The sequence below is a fragment of the Adiantum capillus-veneris genome, chromosome 13 (assembly GCF_014529385.1).
Source record: "Adiantum capillus-veneris isolate H3 chromosome 13, ASM1452938v2, whole genome shotgun sequence".
NCBI classification, from domain to species: Eukaryota; Viridiplantae; Streptophyta; class Polypodiopsida; order Polypodiales; family Pteridaceae; genus Adiantum; species Adiantum capillus-veneris.
In genome coordinates, this window is record NC_140943.1 from 86,281,971 (window position 1) to 86,295,737 (window position 13,767).

Genomic DNA, 13,767 nt, shown 5'->3' on the forward strand with positions numbered 1-13,767 from the left:
GATTTTGGATATGAGCCTCAAGTTCGTGTGTATGTACACAAGCTTCTCTGTATGAGATGGAAGTAGCCTATTTCTTCTCTTGGTATGAATGAGAGAGAAGGTGCTCCAATCTCTCACATGGAGAGGCACATGTCCCTTGAGACAACACCCTCAAAGCAAGAGCTTGCAAAGTGGGTGTGCAAGTCCCAAAAGTTTCCCACCATTTCACTCCCTCTTGCATCCTATTTGAATCTTTTGCAATTGGATGAGCAAATGACTTGCTTTCAGCTTTATAAAACTCATCAATTAAGGTGCCTTGCAAGGTCAAATCACCCTTGGTGTATCTGTCCAAGAATGTCATCCATCCTTCATGCACCTCGCCATCACTTTCTTGCCCTCTTCCTCGCCATATAGGATGCAACATGTATCCAACAGCATGTAATGATGTGCACAACATATTCCATCTTTCGATGCATAGATCCCTAATCTCTCTCATTCTTGCAGCATCAATGCCTTGCATGTTTTCAATTTGCTCTACCATGCGATCAGTAAGCTCGTGCATAAGCCCCATGGTGGCTCCTTTCCTATCAGCCAAACAGGGAATTTTCAAAATTGGAGCACAATCAGCCTGGCCTCTTGCCAAAAGGATGCATTAAACACAATGTTAGAGACCTCGATAGCCTTTTCAATCTTCGATCTCTTCATCTTCACAAATTTGTCATCAATCATAAGCTTGTGCATACCTTACATACATCTCTCATCCACAAGATTGGCCAACATAATAAAGTAGTACACAAATCGATCGGCTGGCAGCTTCACCAAGTCCTCCTTGCTAAGTTGCCAACACAATAGACTTTCTTGTCACAAATGTGACAATCTTTGTTGCATCCTGGAGCACTTTTGCAACCCAACCAATTTGTCCCATGTCCGCAAACAAAAGGTCCAAGCAATGGCAAGCACATCTGGTAAAAAAATGTGTTTCAACTTTCCACTCCCTTTCAACCATCTCCCCAACACCAACACAATTGGTTGCATTGTCCATGCATACCTGCACAACATTTGTTGGGCCAACCTCTCTGATAACTTGTTTGAGATGCTTAAAAATGAATTCCGAAGTCTTTGTTTCCCTAGATGTGTCTACAGCTTTCAAAAACATTGACCCATGAATAGAGCATGCAAGAAAGTTAATGATAGGCCGGCACCTAGTGTCCGACCATCCATCACACACAATAGAGCATCCATATCTTTTCCATTTCTTGCGCACACCCATGATCTCAGTCTTTACGCATTTGACCTCTTCATTCAATTTTGTGCTGCGCAAAGCATGATAAGAGGGGGGAATATACGAAGGACTTGCTTGTCCAATAGCTTTCACCATCTACAAAAAGTAAGGGCTCCTTACTTTCCATGTAGGAACATCTTCAGCATAAAAAAACCTACGCAACGCTTGGTCTACTTGCTTCCGTGTTTGCAAGCCAAATGCACTTTGCCAAACCCCCTTGAGCAGCCTTCCTCTTCTTGCTTGAGAACCCCACATTGGACTTGGAAGAGCCACTTACATTATTCGTTCCCTTAGCATGCGTACTCATTGAAGCACCTCCTTGAGCTTGAGAGGCATCTCCTTCCAAATCATTGACCAATGCATCCACAAAAGCAGCTCTCTCTTCTCCCTCTAGCCTTGCATCTACATGCAATCTTCTAACAATCTCTACAACATCGGTTGGGGCCTCATCACATGGGCCTCCCACACCATGGCCACCTGTCACAAAGTGATGACGTGGCGGACAGCAGAAACCCTAATTTCTGCCAAAAACCCTAAAATTCCTGCAAACCCTAATTTTTGCCAGAAACCCTAATTTCCAAAAATCGCGGAGGCTAAAAAATAATAATAATAATGATAATGATGAGCGACGCAAATCTTGCTTTTTCTCTATGCAATGAGAAAGAGAGAGAGAATGCTTTTGCTTTCAAGTTTTGACTCTCTGTGAGAGAGAGAGAGCAGTTGCTTTTGATTTGAAGCTTTTGGGGCTCTGCTTTTGGGCATCCCTTGTAACCTTTATATTAGTGGTGAGGGCCTCACTTCTCAGAGCATCTGGACGCAGAGTCCGAGAGTGAAACCCTAGCCACTCTCTTGTACTTTGATCTGATTAATATAAAAAGAAATACCGAAAGGGGCGCCAGTCTTTGGGGCCAATATCTCTAGGCACGGAACTCCGCCGGGCCAGTGCAAATCTATTGTGATCTGTGAATTGTTTTGAAGTGGTTATTTGGTGCTGTCGCGGTTGATTCTTGACTTGGAGTGTCCAAGTCTGTTACAGTGGTATCAGAGCACGGCCGATTTCTCTTCTACGGGAAATCCGATCCCCAATTTTTTTCCGCAGCACCTATGGCTTCACGCAAGGATCAGTCGACTCCCTCTACATCAGGAGATGCGGGCAGGGATCACAACAAACATTCCGGCACGGAGTATGGCCCGCCTAGGCCTACTCAAGCGGAGCAGCAAGAGATGGAGCGTCGTCAATTGATTGGCGATGCAACAAAGATGATGCTCAATTTTGCCAAGGACCCGAAGACGGCAAAATATATGAACCAGACCTCTTTGGAAGAGGTACAAATGGAGTGGCAGAGAACCACAACACCACTCCCGAAACCCGCTCTCAAGAAAGGTTCTGCCTCCAAGAAATATACGGAGAAGGAACTGGAGAACGTGGTTGATGCACGGATTGCTCAGCTTTTCGACGTGCAAAAGAAGGACAAAAAGCAGAAGAAAGGCACTGACTTCCCGGGATATTTGGGTCGTCGGTCGACATTCGACAAGGCAAAGAAACAGAAGAAGCGTGTCAAGTTTGAAGGCTTACCCAGTTCTTCTTCTTCTTCCGACAGTTCTTCTAGCTCTTCAGACTCCAACGAAGAAGACAGAAAAAGCAAAAAGCGAAGCAAGAAGCAACGCTTCGGAAAGGGCAAGAGAAGGGCAAAGAAGGCTAAATCTCGCCCAAAGACTGACAGTTCTACTGAGGACTCGATTACAGACAGCTCAGATTCCGATGACGGAAACTTTTATGCGAACAAGAAGAATTTTTACAAAACCAAACAGTATGACTTTCTCGAAGATAAAAGCAAGAAAGTCCGAGAGTTTAAGGAAGGTGGCCACTCGATCAAGTTTGATACTTTCTCAGGATACTCATATGCTTCGAAGGCTTTGTCTTTTATACAGCAGTTTGACATCGCTTTCGCGGGAGGACGCTATTCAGAGCACTCCAAGATTCGGAGAGCTACCTCTTACTTTAAGGGGAATGCTCGTACTTGGTGGTCCACTCTTCTTTTAAACAAGACTGCGCCTGTTAAATGGCTGAAATTTAAGAAGCTTTTTATTTCTTCTTGGTTGACGCAAGAATATGAACGAGATGTACGAGCTGCTTGGAACCATCTTCGGATGACCAAGAAAGATACAATCAATGCTTATTGTGAAAGATTCTGGAGCTCTTTTCTACCCGCCTCTTCATTCAAGAAGATCTCGTTCAGAGAACAGATTGAGCGGTCTACCTTAGGTCTACCTACAAAGATCCGAGATCACTGCTTGGAACAGAAGTCAGCTTCTATTCAGGAGTTGATGAGTCATGCGAAGCGGGGCTTTGCAATTCACTCTGGCAGTCTGACCTACCCCAAAGATGAGGTCACGACACAACGAACCGGACAGACTTCTGGGAATGAAAGTAGAAAAAGAAAGAGCAACCCGGAGAAAAAGGATGCACGACCTAGGCTTACTCCTCAGGAGCGGACTCGCTTCATCAGGGAGGGGAAGTGCTTTGGATGCGGGGAAACTGGACATATCTCCGCGAAGTGCCCTAAAAAGGCACAGAAAGAACAGAAAGACAAGGACGACGAAAGGCCTGAGAGTTCGAGAGCAACTGAGGAACGTGGCAGAAAAGGCAGATAGAAAAACAGAATTGGTACCACATGGCGTGGGACTTGCATCGAATCTAATGAATGAAAGTACAAATTTTGCCGTTTTTGGGGCAAAGTGAAGGATCGGGAAGCTCTTTTGAAGGAGCCAAGGCCAACTTCTTTTCAGTTGGAATTGGCGGCTCGATTTGGAATTACGCCTGACAGACTGATGCCACGGGCAGAGGTAGTTCGACTAGCACCCGGATGGGATGTTGCCATTACACCGAGCATTGGCAAACTTCGTTTGCAATGACAGGGGTGTTCAGGGCACGCGAGTGACGTTCTACTCAGGATCCCTTGGTACCACAAGAACTACGCCGTGGTTGACTACCGGGCCCAGAAAGCGACTGATAAATGAAGGGCTTAGAGATTGTACTTGATGAACTTCAGTTTCTTACTCATTCTTTTGGGAGAGAACTGAACGATGGATAAAGGTTGAATATGTTTTGACCTGATCAAAAGAACGCCAAGATTTTTCTCCACACTCATGCCAATTGCTTTCCAGAGGGCCTGAAGATCAAACCATTGACTTGATATCTAGAAGCACGCCACCGAATCGGCCACCTTACCGTGTGAGCCGAGTACAGAATGAAAAGATTATGAACCCAGTGAAAGACCTCTTGGAAAAGGGTCTTGTCTGTTGGGTTAAAGGCCTAAATAACCCCTTTTGGTACATTTTTATAATTTGTCCAGGTTCATATTGAAGGTCACTTATAATAAAAGTGGGAAAACCCAAAACTCACTTATTGAGTTTTCCCCAAAAACGTGAGCTCTCTCTCTCTCCCTCATCGTTCTGCTAGCGCTTCCTCTCTTGCTGGCTTTCGCCACCCCTCTCTGCACACACACTGCACTTCCTCGCGTGCTCTTTCACTTGCACACACCGTTGCGCGCTCAACAACTGGTATCAGAGCCAGATTAGGGTTTCAGAAGCTTTGCGCAGGTGGCTGGACAGCAGGCGTAAGGCTTCTCTCGCGTCAAATTTCCACTCTCATCGCGAAGCCCCTTGCTTCCGGTGTCACATAGGGTGATTAGGGTTCCCAAAACAACCTAAAACAGGCTGAAATTAGGTCAAAACAGGTAAAAACCAGAAAATTACAAGTCAAACAGCAAAACGCAGGTGTTCTAAATCGATTCCCGTGAATGCCCCTTGCTTTTCCCACTCAAAACAGGTCCATTTGATGCAAATTGATGCGCCAAAACAGTAAATTTGCAGAAATTTCAGAATTGGACTGTTTTTATGTACACAAATTGAGGTTTATGTACGCCTTTTGTGGGTTTATGCAAGTACGCATTGGGGATACTTGTTAATTGCTGAAATTTTCAGCACATTGTATGCAACGTGCGGTACATTGTGATCATTGGAAATTTTCAGATTTTGTGTAGACACTTTCTGCTGCATTTTTATCCGTGCAAATGGCCTCTACTTCCTCGTCGTCTGATGCCAAGAGCTTGATGGAAATCAAGCGATTTGACGGTACAAGTTTCGACCTATGGCAAAACAGGATGCAGGGGATTTTGTTCCTCAAGGATTGTGAGAACGCCCTTTTGGTTGTAAAGCCTGTGGATATGCCGGATGAGGATTGGGCCAAGCTCAACAAGAGGGCAAAGGCCTATATCAAAATGGCTGTGACCGATGACATTCTGGTGGACATAAAGGGCTTGGACACTACACGTGCAATTTGGCATAAGTTGAAGGCCACTGATGAGAATGCCACCCCTGTGAATCAGGAGCATTTGATGCGCAAACTAGCGAACATGATGCTTGATGAAGCCAAGTCGGCTTCTGAGCACTTACGTGCTTTCACCAGTGTTATGAGTCAGCTACAGGATACTGGGCTTCAACCTTTTGATGACAAGTTGAAAGCCATATTTTTGTTGATGACTTTGCCAGATTCTTGGGAAACGCTTGTGGTTTCTTTGAGTAATAGCCCCAACCTCACATATGATGGACTGCGAGGCTCCATCTTAAATGAGGAAATTAGACGCAAATCTAGTGGTGGGGAAGGTAGCAATTCTGCTTACAATGTGAGAAGCAGAAATCAGAAGCAAAATACAGGTACCAAGACTCAAAACAGGAGCAAAAGCAAGTCTAGGGATAAGGATGTGACTTGTTACCAGTGTGGCAGAAAAGGCCATAAGAAGCCAGATTGCAGGTATTTCAAGAAAGAGCAGGAAAGAAAGAAGGAATCACAGGAGAAGAAGAAGACAAAGGATAAGAAAGGGGAAAAATCAGCAAGTACCTCCTCCAAGGATTCGGAGACTGTCAATGTATCCTCTAGTGTGGTTATCACAGAGTTATCCGACAGTGAGGAGATCTTGGTTGCAGCTTCATGCCCCTCAGATTTTGTTGTAGCAAATGCAGAAGACATGCTTATCTCACGTAGAGATGTCGTTGATGCATTGCTAAGTGCAAATGATGGCCTTACACAGTCTTGGATAGTAGACTCGGGTGCCCATTTCATGTGACTCCATCTGTGGAGTGTTTTGTTTCTTATCATGCAGGCAAGTATGGTAAGGTTTACCTTGGGGATAACCATGCTTGTGACCATTGAAGGAATGGGCACTGTGCGCTTGGCATTAAACAATGGCCAAGAGTTTATGCTTAAAGATGTAAGGTATGTATCAGGCATCAAGAAGAGTCTATTGTCTGTTGGCCAGATGGATGCACAAGGTTATACAACCATTTTTTATGGGGGTTCATGGAAGTTGCTTAAGGGATCAATGCTCATTGTCAAGGGATGCAAGAGTGGTACACAGTCTTGGATAGTAGACTCGGGTGCCCATTTCATGTGACTCCATCTGTGGAGTGTTTTGCTTCTTATCATGCAGGCAAGTATGGCAAGGTTTACCTTGGGGATAACCATGCTTGTGACCATTGAAGGAATGGGCACTGTGCGCTTGGCATTAAACAATGGCCAAGAGTTTATGCTTAAAGATGTAAGATATGTACCAAGCATCAAGAAGAGTCTATTGTCTGTTGGCCAGATGGATGCACAAGGTTATACAACCATTTTTTATGGGGGTTCATGGAAGTTGCTTAAGGGATCAATGCTCATTGTCATGGAAGTTGCTTAAGGGATCAATGCTCATTGTCAAGGGATGCAAGAGTGGTACATTGTACTATTTACATGGCAAAGCTTTGCCTGGCAAGTTTCTTGCAGTGGCCGAAGTTGCTTCTCATTTGGAGTTGTGGCACAAAAGACTTGGCCATATGAGCCAGAAAGAACTTGATGTGCTCTCCTCTTTGAAGAGGGTTGATGTAAAGGGCACCAAGTTAGATTTTTGTAATGACTGTTTGTATGGTAAACAAAAGAAGTCTTCTTATTATTCTCGTGTCTCGCGCAAAGCTAATGCTCTTGATTTAATTCACTCCGATGTATGTTCAATGCCTGTTAAGTCTTTTGGTGGTGCATTATACTTTGTTACATTCATTGATGATTGCACTAGGAAAGGCTGGGCATATTTGTTAAAGAATAAGAGTGAGACATTTAATGCATTTAAGAGGTTTCATGCTTTTGTGAGCACGCAAAAGGGTAGTAAGCTTAAATGTCTGAGATCTGACAATGGGGGGGAGTACACGTCTGCTGAATTTCAGCGTTATTGCGAAGAATATGGGATTCAAAGGGAGTTGACAACCCCTTATAATCCATCTTCTAATGGTGTGGCTGATAGGTATAACCGTACTTTATGTGAGAGAGTGCGTTGCATGTTGTCCACGGCTAATCTCCCTCATGGGTTTTGGGGAGAGGCTTTGAAAACTGCAGTTCATGTATGCAATCGCTCTCCTAATAGTACGCTGAAAAATGACATTCCAGAGGAGGTTTGGTCTGGCAAACCTGCCTCTTATGATCATTTGAGAGTGTTTGGCTGCGAGGCTTTTGTCCATGTTCGTAATGACTTGAGGACAAAGCTAGATGCCAAGTTCATCCAAGGACTCTTCCTAGGTTATGGGGAAGAGGGTGAAATGGGCTACAGGATATGGTTGCCTCAGTTAAAGAGGGTTGTACGCAGCCGAGATGTTGTGTTCAATGAGGCTAAATTGCTGAAAATGCTACATCTTATGGAATTGACAAGAAATCGGTCAAATTTCAGCCTCTCTTGCCACCTATTGATGTTGAAAAAGAGCCTCAAGATGCATTAGCGCAAGCTGAAATTGATAATCAGCCAGTTAACCTTGAGCCAGAAGAGGTAGGACATGATTTAGATGCTCCAAATGAGGATGGACAGCCACCTGTCATGGTTGAAAATGATTTTCAGCAGCATGAGCATGCTGAAAATGAGTTGCCTCCTGATGTAGAACCTGTGCCTGAGAATGTAGATCATTGGGTACGCAGGTCTACTCGTGTCAGAAGGTTGATACAGCGCTTTGATCCCTCTTTGCATCATGTTATATTGACAGATGAGGGAGAGCCTCTTACATATAAAGAGGCAAAATCATGTGAGTTAAGCAGTAAGTGGGAGCTTGCGATGCAAGAGGAAATCAAATCTTTGCATGCAAACAATACTTGGGATCTTGTGCCATTGCCTAAAGGAAGAAAGGCTCTTCCTAACAAATGGCTTTACAAGGTCAAATGTGTTGATGGAAAGCCCAAGTAAAGCAAGGTTAGTTGCCAAAGGGTATGCACAGAAAGAGGGGATTGACTTTCAAGAGATCTTTTCTCCTGTTGTAAAGCTTACGACATTGCGTGTCCTTTTTGCTCTCGCTGCAGTGCTTGACTTAGAATTGAATCAAATGGATGTAAAAACAGCTTTTCTTCATGGTGACATTGATGAAGATATCTACATGAAGCAACCTGAGGGTTTTGTAGTTCCTGATAGAAAGGAACTTGTATGCAACCTAAGAAGGGCACTGTATGGTTTGAGGCAGTCATCACGTCAATGGTACAAAAAGTTTGATACTTTTATGCTGTCTCAAGGCTTTAAACGCAGCCATTCAGACCATTGTTTGTATACAAAGAAGGATAATGATGGAAGTCCTATAATCCTTGTGCTATATGTAGATGATATGTTGATTGTTGGGAAGCATAAGTCTACCATTGATGCTCTTAAACGTCAGCTGAATTCAGCTTTTGCAATGAAGGATTTAGGTGATGCTGAGCACATCTTGGGCATGAGAATCAAGAGAGATAGAAAGCTGAAATTGCTCTTCTTATCTCAAGAAAAGTACATTGCTAAAGTACTTGATAGGTTTAACATGGCTGAAGCTAAGTCACTTGGAGTACCTTTAGCTCCACACACAAAACTTAGCAAAGCTGATTGCCCAAAGGATGACGTGGCAGTGAATGCTATGAAGGGAATCCCTTATGCATCAGCTTGTGGTTCTCTTATGTATGCTATGGTTGCCACTCGTCCTGACATTGCCCATGCGGTGGGAGTTGTTAGTAGATACATGTCCAATCCCGGCAAAGCACATTGGGAAGCTGTGAAATGCATTCTGAGATACTTGTCAGGCACACAATCTAGGTGTATATGCTATGGCAAAAGTGACCTGAAGTTGCAGGGCTATTGTGATGCAGATATGGCAGGTGACTTGGATACCAGGAAGTCCACTAGTGGCTATGTGTTTGCTATTGCTGGTCGTGCTGTCTCTTGGTGTTCACGACTGCAGAAAATTGTGGCATTGAGTACTACTGAGGCTGAATATATTTCAGCCACTGAGGCTTCTAAAGAGGCCATATGGTTAGGCGGACTTGTCAAAGAGCTTGGTATGCCTGCTAGTACTCCTGTCTTGGGATGTGATAGCCAGAGTGCTGTCTATTTGGCCAAGAATGCCATGTTTCATGCACGGACAAAGCACATTGATGTGCGATACCACTTCATACGACAAGTATTGGAGGATGGTCTAGTCACCTTGACTAAGATTCACACACAGGATAACCCTGCAGATGTTCTCACCAAGAGTCTTGCTAAGGCTCAACATGAGCATTGCATACAGCTGGTGGGAGTTGGTTAACTTAAAGGCGTCATTTATGGCTTTAAGTGGGAGGTTGTTGGGTTAAAGGCCTAAATAACCCCTTTTTGTATATTTTTATACTTTGTCCAGGTTCAATATGAACCTGACACATTTTTTAAAGGTCACTTATAATAAAAGTGGGAAGACCCAAAACTCACTTATTATGTTTTCCCCAACAACGTGAGCTCTCTCTCTCTCCCTCATCGTTCTGCTAGCGCTTCCTCTCCTGCTGGCTTTCGCCACCCCTCTCTGCACACACACTGCACTTCCTCGCGTGCTCTTTCACTTCCACACACCGCCGTGCGCTCAACATTGTCCAGCCTAGTACTTCACCGTATTGCTCTCCAGTGTTGTTGGTTTTGAAGAAAGACAGATCTTGGAGAATGTGTATCGATTATAGCGCTCTCAACGAAATCACCATCAAGGACAGATTTCCGATTCCTAGGATCGATGATATACTCGACAGGTTACAAGGATCCTCGTGCTTTAGCAAGATTGACTTGAAGAGTGGATATCATCAAATCAAGATAGCACCAGGAGATGTCTACAAGACAGCTTTTCGGACGACTTTTGGGTTATTTGAGTTTTTGGTGATGCCTTTTGGCTAACCAATGCTCCTGCGACATTTAACCAGATGATGGACAGGATTTTTTGAGAGTACAGGCTATTTGTTGGCACTTTCTTTGACGACATCATTGTTTTCTCCAAGAATGAGGCAGAACACAGAGATCATCTGCTTCAAGTCTTTCAGGCATTACGAGATCACACGTTAGTGATTAATGCAAAGAAAAGTGAATTTTTCCTACCAGAGATACACTTTCTGGGACACATTGTGTCAGCACCAGGAGTGCAAATGGACCCGGCCAAGATAGAGACTATCCATGATTGGCCCGATTTGAGAAATGTCCATGAAGTTAGAAGCTTCTTGGGACTGTGTTCGTACTACAGGCGGTTCATATGAAAGTTTGCAGAGGTTGCTTCCCCTTTGTATACCTTGACACAGAAAGGAGTACCTTTTTCGTGGGGACCCACAAAGGTGACTGCCTTTCGGACATTGAAACAGAAATTGACTACGGGACCTATTTTGACTTTGCCGGACTTGCAGAAGTCATTTGAAGTATATTGTGATGCTTGTGGTCGTAGTCTGGGTACGGTCTTGATGCAAGAAAGGCCATGTCATAGCTTATGAGAGCCGTTTGTTCTCTAGGCCGGAGATGACAGCACAGATTTATGAGAAAGAGCTTTTGGCGGTTATCCATGCTCTTACTCAGTGGCAGCATTACCTACTCGGAGCGGATTTTACTGTCTTTACAGACCATCAGAGTTTGCCATGCTTCTTGTCACAGAAGCAGCTTTCGGAAAAGCAGATGCGGTGGGCGAACATCTTGTCATAGTTCCACTTCCAGATTGTCCATGTGCAGGGACAGAAGAATGTGTTGGCAGATACTTTGTCTCGGAAACCGTTGGTTCTGGCTATTTCCGCGATACATCATAGGAGCTTCGAGGATATGGTCGATCAGTATGCCACAGACACAGATTTTGCAGATATTTTCACACGGATACGGAATGGGGAGACAGTAGTTGGATACTCCCTTCGGGAAGGCTACTTGATGAAAAAAAACTATGTTGTGCGTTACACAACCGTTGAGGGCAAAGGTTATGACTGAATGCCACTGTCCACCTTTTACGGGTCACCGCGGCATTGCTACCACCATGAAGGGGGTAGAGAGATACTTCTTTTGGGCCGAGACTCAAAAAGGATGTGGAAGAGTTTGTGCGCAATTGCTTAGTATGCCAAAAGGTAAATTTTGACAGGCATAAGGCACAGGGATTGTTAAAGCCTTTACCCATACCCACCCGCCCCTGGAAAAGTATTGAAATGGATTTCATTTTTGATCTCCCGAGAACACAGAATGATCACGATGATTTTCCGATTACATGGCACGTCTGAGACGATTGTCTCCGACAGAGACCCCAGATTTATGAGTTTGTTTTGGAAGGCAATTTGGGAGAACATTGGCACGCAGTTGCAGTTCTCGTCATCATTCCACTTGCAGACTGACGGGCAATTTGAGATTGCCAATTCAATGATTTTAGATTTATTAAAGTCTTGTATCTCGGATCAGAAGACTCAATGGGAAAAGAACTTACCTTTGGTGGAATTTGCCTACAATAACACAATACACTCTTCAACGGGGAAGACGCCATGTGAGATTGTTGAAAGTGCTGCGAAGGTTCCATCCTTCCTGAGCACGAAAGATTAGATATTGGAATCGGATGAATATTCGCGAGATTTGGATACGGCTTTTGCCAAAGTTCGCGAGACTTTGCAGGAGTCTCAAGAACGACAGAAAAAGGCAGCGGATCGCCATCGTCGCGACTTGAAATTGAAGGAGGATGATTGGGTGCTCTTACGTTTTGAGAAGGCACGCCTACGAAAGAAAAAGGGAAAGGAGAGGCTTTTTCCAAAGCTTAGTATGCGATACTACGGACCTTCCATATCACTGACAAGATAAATGATGTCTCCTTCCGATTGAAACAGCAAGATACTTGGAGGATTCACAATGCATTGCATGTGAATCTCTTGAAACCTGTTAAGGGTGATGTGCCTGATGATGGGGAGCCTAATGAGCAATCCGAAGTGGAAGAAAACGAGGAGATCCTTGTTCCTGAACAGATTTTGGCACATAATGATACGAAGAAAGGTAAAGTCCGAAGGCGGTTCTTGGTTAAGTTCAAGAACTTTCCTGCATTTGATGCGAAGTGGATGGAGGAGGAGGACCTAGCAGATACTCCTCGGATTGTGAAACTTTACCTCGATAGTCTACTCCAAACGGAACCCAGAAATTCAGCTTGGCCGAAGATCTGGTGCAGTGGGATGGATGCACAAGAGGGGAGTCACTCCACTCCTTTGTCAACAGATGCCTTGATTTTGATACTAAAGTCACTGATGTCTCTTTGAGCTTCAGGGATACTGAGAGCTGACAGTATTATGATGGATGACTTTATGAAATGGAATTCCTGATTATGATACGGATTTGTTTCTTCACTTCTTTTGAGTGCAGGAACTGATAGACGAAATGACTGCAGCATTTTGGTCTACTTGATCTCGAATAGACATGGTTGCAATAGGGGTTAGTCAATCGGACATCGATGAGGTCCCGATTGGACCTAGATGTGATTGCTAGCTACATTGCCGATAAATCATGGTCTAAGATCCGATGAATGTTGAATGTCATGTGATGTCCTGTGATGTCTAGTGATGTCTTGTGATGTCGTGTGATGTGATTGTCGATTTTGTACATGTGCTAGATGTGTGTTCCTAGTACGTAGGTACTAACAGTCGATATCTGCTAAGAGGGTTTATGGCTTTTGTCGGTTTTGTAGGCGTAATCGCGGACGATTACAATGCTTTCAAGAGGGGGGTATGTCACAAAGTGATGACGTTGCAGACAGCAGAAACCCTAATTTTTGCCAGAAATCCTAAAATTCTTGCAAACCCTAATTTTTGCCAAGAAACCCTAATTTCCGGAAATCGCGGAGGCTAAAAAATAATAATGATGATGATGATGATGAGCGACGCGAATCTTGCTTTTTCTCTATGCAATGAGAAAGAGAGAGAGAATGCTTTTGCTTTCAAGTTTTGACTCTCTATGAGAGAGAGAGCAGTTGCTTTTGATTTGAAGCTTTTGGGGCTCTGCTTTTGGGCATCCCTTGTAACCTTTAAATTAGTGGTGAGGGCCTCACTTCTCAGAGCCAATACCGAAAAGGACGCCAGTCTTTGGGGCCAATATCTCTAGGCACGGAACTACGCCGGGCCCGTGCAAATCTATTGTGATCTGTGAATTGTTTTGAAGTGGTTATTTGGTGCTGTCGCGGTTGATTCTTGA

At 44.2% G+C, this 13,767-nt stretch overlaps 1 protein-coding gene across 4 annotated transcripts in view; it reads right to left on the reverse strand.

Moving 5' to 3' along the window:
- Window positions 1-13,767, reverse strand: part of LOC147444386 (plasma membrane fusion protein) — a 71,787-nt gene that overhangs the window by 24,537 nt on the left and 33,483 nt on the right. The window lies entirely within an intron of this gene.